Raw genomic sequence first — 4207 nt, 5'->3', positions numbered from 1 at the left:
CCCAATCTGCCAAGTCGGAAATTAACACAGAGCTCTCAATATGGTAGTATTCCCTGGGTGGCAGGTTGATTATAGTGGACTACTTCCATCATGAAAGAGGCAGTGCTTTGCTCTTGCTGGAATAATCCTTTACTGAGGATATGGTTTTCCCTCCCTGTCCACAATGTTTCTGGCTGACCTACCATCTGTGGATTTACAGAGTATCTTATCCACTATCATAATATTCTGCACAGCATCACTTCTGATCAAGAAACTTATTCTTATAGTACATGGAATATGGCAATAAGATCATGTTCATAAAATTCACTGGTCTTAGCACATTCACCGTCATCCTGAAAGAGCTGACTTGATGTGATAGCTGAATGGACTTTTGAAGACGTGATTGAAACATTGGCCAGCTGGCAATACCTTGCAGTGCTGGAGCAAAGTTTTCCAGGATGTGGTATAAGCACTAAATCAGTGCCCAGTATGTGATGTTGTTTCCTCCCATGGCCAGGATTCAATGCCCAGGAATCAAGTAGGGGAAGTGAGGGTGTTCTCTTTACTATTACCCCTAGTGATCTACTAACAAAAATTTTCATTTTCTGTCTCTGTGACCATAGGCTCTGCTGGTTTAGAGGTCTTAGTTCCAAAGGGAAGAATGTTTCCAACTGGGACACCACAGTGATTCCATCGAACTGGAATTTGAAACTGCCCCCAGGCCACTTGGGGATCCTCAGGCCTCTGAATCAAAAGGCAAAGAAGGGGTCACTGTACTAGTCAGGGTGACTGATCCTGACTATTAAGTGGACTTTGGGTTACTATTATACAGTGAAGGTAAGGAGGAGTATGCACAAAACACAGGGGATTCCTTAGGGTTTTTTTTAGTATTCCTATGTCCTGTGATTAGGTTAATGGAAAACTGCAGTGACCCAGTTCAGATAGGCCTTGATTGTTGTGGGCTTAGATGCACCAGAGGGCAAAGGGAATATGGCATGAGTGGAGAAAGAACAAAGTTATAAATAATAGCTGTAACCATATGACCAGTTGCAGAAAGGAGGATTGTAAATGAGCACTTCTTCTTTATTTTTATATTAATGTGTTTCTGTACATGTATATATTAACCAAATATTTTTGTTTTTTCCTCACTTATCCTGTTATCATCTAACATAAAACATGTTAATAGTAGTTTTTAATGAATACGTATTATGTTATTGTTGTGTGGAGCATTCTATAAATGTCAGTCATACCAAGCTGATTGATAAGATTGTTCAAATGGTCAACATGGTTTCTGAGTTTTTGTCAATTATTGATTGAGAAATTTCTGACTATTATTGTGGATTTGCCTATTTCTCCTTGCAGTTCTACCAGTTTTTGATTCATGTATTTTAAAGCTCTGTCATTGTGTGCATAGATATTTCAGATTATTATATCCTCTATACCATTATGAAATTATCTGTTTGATACTCATTAATATAATTTGTTCAGAAATATACTTTGATATTAATACCAATCTCCAGATTTATTTTGGTTGGCTTGTCTTTTCCCATCCTTTTATTTTTAACCCATTGTGTCTTTATATTTTAAATGCATTTCTTATAGGCAGGATATAGTTGTGTCTTGCTTTTTAAAAGTTCAGTCCAACCTCTGCCTTTAATTGGAGTTTTCAGACCACTTAACATTTAACGGGATTGCTGATAATGTGGGGTTTGAATCTACCACCTTGCTATTTTTTTTTCTATTTATCCTCTCTGTTCTTTGTTCTCTTTTAAAAAGTGTTTTCTGCTTTCTTTTGGATTTTTTTATTATTCTATTTTATTTCCTTTATTGACTTATTAGCTCTTTGCTGTGTTATTTTAGTTCTAAAAGTTTATAGCAGTAAATGCCTACATCAGAAAAGTAGAAATGTCTCAAATAAACAACCTACCATGACAGCTCAAAGAAAAACAAGAACAAACTAATTCCAAAATTAGCTTTAGGGCTTACAGTGTACATCTTTAACTTATCACTAACTTATTACTGTCTATCTTCAAGTAATAATATACCACATAGTGTGCAATTAAGAATGGGGTTAGCTCACTTGGGTGAGTGTAGTACTGGTAATACCAAGGTCATGGGTTCTGATCCCCACACCAGCCAGCCAAAATAAATAAATAAATGAATAAGGAAAGACTAATTTTTCCCCTCCTCTTCCCTCCTTGCAGATCCTGTGCCTGAGGATATGCACACAGCAGACATTGTCTCCTTTGCAGGACTGTTACAACTGTCTTCAGTATCCTCTCTCTCCTATGCACAACGCAACTCTTAAGGAAATATCCATTGCATCATTTGCAGAAGAGGCATCGGTCCCAGACAATAAGATCACTGTAGTTGGTGTTGGATAAGTTGGCATGGTGTATGCTGTCAACATTCTGGGAAAGTCTCTGGCTGATAAACTTGCTCTTTTGGATATTTTGGAAGATCAGCTCAGAGGAGAAACGATGGATCTGCAGCATGGGAGATTATTTCCTCATACATCTAAAATTGTGGCAGATAGAGATTACTCTGTGACCGCCAATTCTGAGAGTGTGATGGTAAATGCAGGAGTCCGTCAGCAAGAGGGGGAGAGTCATCTCAATCTGGTACAGAGAAATGTTAATGTCTTCAAATTCATTATTCCTCAGATCATCAAGTACAGTTCTGATTCCATCATAATTGTGGTTTGCAACTCAGTGGACATCCTTACGTATGTTACCTGGAAGCTAAGTGGTTTACCAAGCACTGAGTGATTGGAAGTGGGTGTAATCCGGATTCTGCTAGATTTCACTGTCTTATGGCTGAAAAGCTTGGCGTTCATCCCAGTAGCCGCCATGGATGGATTTGGGGAGAACATAGCAACTCAAGTGTGGCTGTGTGGAGTGGGGTGAACACGGCACGTATTTCTCTCCAGGAACTGAATCCAGAAATGGGAATGGATAATGATAGTGAGAATTGGAAGGAAGTACATAAAATGGTGGTTGAAAGTGCCTATGAAGTCATTAAGCTAAAAGGATACACCACCTGGGCCACTGGATTAAGTGTGGCTGATCTCATTGAATCCATGTTGAAAAATCTATCCAGGATTCATCCAGTGTCAACAATGGTGAAGGCGATGTATGGCGTTGAGAGTGAAGTCTTCCTGAGCCTTCCGTGTATCCTCGACGCTCGGGGATTAACCAGTGTTATCAACCAGAGGCTGAAGGATGGTGAGGTTGCTCAGCTCAAGAGAAGTGCAGATACCCTGTGGGACGTCCAGAAGGACCTGAAAGACCTGTGGCTACTGAGTTCTAGGCTGGTAGAAATTTAAAAACTACAGCGTGGGTAACCGTGAGCCTTTACTCTTCATCCACATGCATGGAGCACAGTTAGCTTTTATCTTCATTAATATGTGAATTCGGGCTCACAGAATTAAAGCCCATGCTTGGTTTAATAGGAACTCTCTTAGTGGTCTTTCTGCCTCCAAGCAACTTCATAAGAAGGGCACAGCTGTGGCTTTTGCCAGCTCCTGCTCCACGCACTCACCAAGGCCAGGCTTGAAGTGGTTGGGGCTCGAAACGGTTGTAGTAGTATTTTCTTTCTCTCAACGTGGTTTCTCCTGCCTTCGTGAATTCTGTAGGTCTCTCCTCCTCTCCCCCTGAGCTCTAGTGGCCCCAGCTTGGCTGTCGTTGTTTTTTAATAGTTGTAAATTGATTGATTGTGGGAGAGGGTGATGCTGGGGACCGTCTATTCTGCCATCTTGTTTGGAAGTCTCTTGCAGGCTGGCCAGTTAGCTCAGTTGGTTAGAGCGCATTCTTAAGAGACCAAGGCATGGGTTCTGATCCCTGTACTGCTTCCTGCTGTCCAGGGAAAATGACATCAGTCTGGTCAAACCACCTAAAATAGAGCTGGGAGGTCATCTCAGTTTGAGCTTAATGCACCTGAGTTTTATTTTAGATGGTTTTTATCCCTATGTCTTCAAGTTCACTATCTTTTTTTTTTCTTCTGCAATGCCTAAGCATCACTTTACCCCAGCCTGTGTATTTTTTATCTCATACTTGGTAGTTTTCATTTTTATGTTCGATTTGAGTCTTTTATGTGTATAATGTACATAAAATATCTATTTGGCTTAACATATTCAATCTTTCTTCTAGTTTCTTAAACATGTGAAATACAGTTATAATAACTGTTTCCATGCCTTGTTTATTAATTCTATCATCTGTGCTGTTTCTGA

General features: G+C 39.9%; 1 pseudogene; it reads left to right on the top strand.

The window, feature by feature from the left end:
• Nucleotides 1-2354: 2354 nt before the first annotated feature.
• LOC134360713 (L-lactate dehydrogenase B chain-like) lies at nucleotides 2355-3306 on the top strand (annotated as a pseudogene).
• Nucleotides 3307-4207: the final 901 nt, after the last annotated feature.

This window comes from Cynocephalus volans, chromosome 12 (genome assembly GCF_027409185.1).
Source record: "Cynocephalus volans isolate mCynVol1 chromosome 12, mCynVol1.pri, whole genome shotgun sequence".
Classification (NCBI taxonomy): Eukaryota; Metazoa; Chordata; class Mammalia; order Dermoptera; family Cynocephalidae; genus Cynocephalus; species Cynocephalus volans.
Note: the sequence above shows the minus strand (reverse complement) of the source record. Positions and strands in the feature narration are given on the sequence as shown.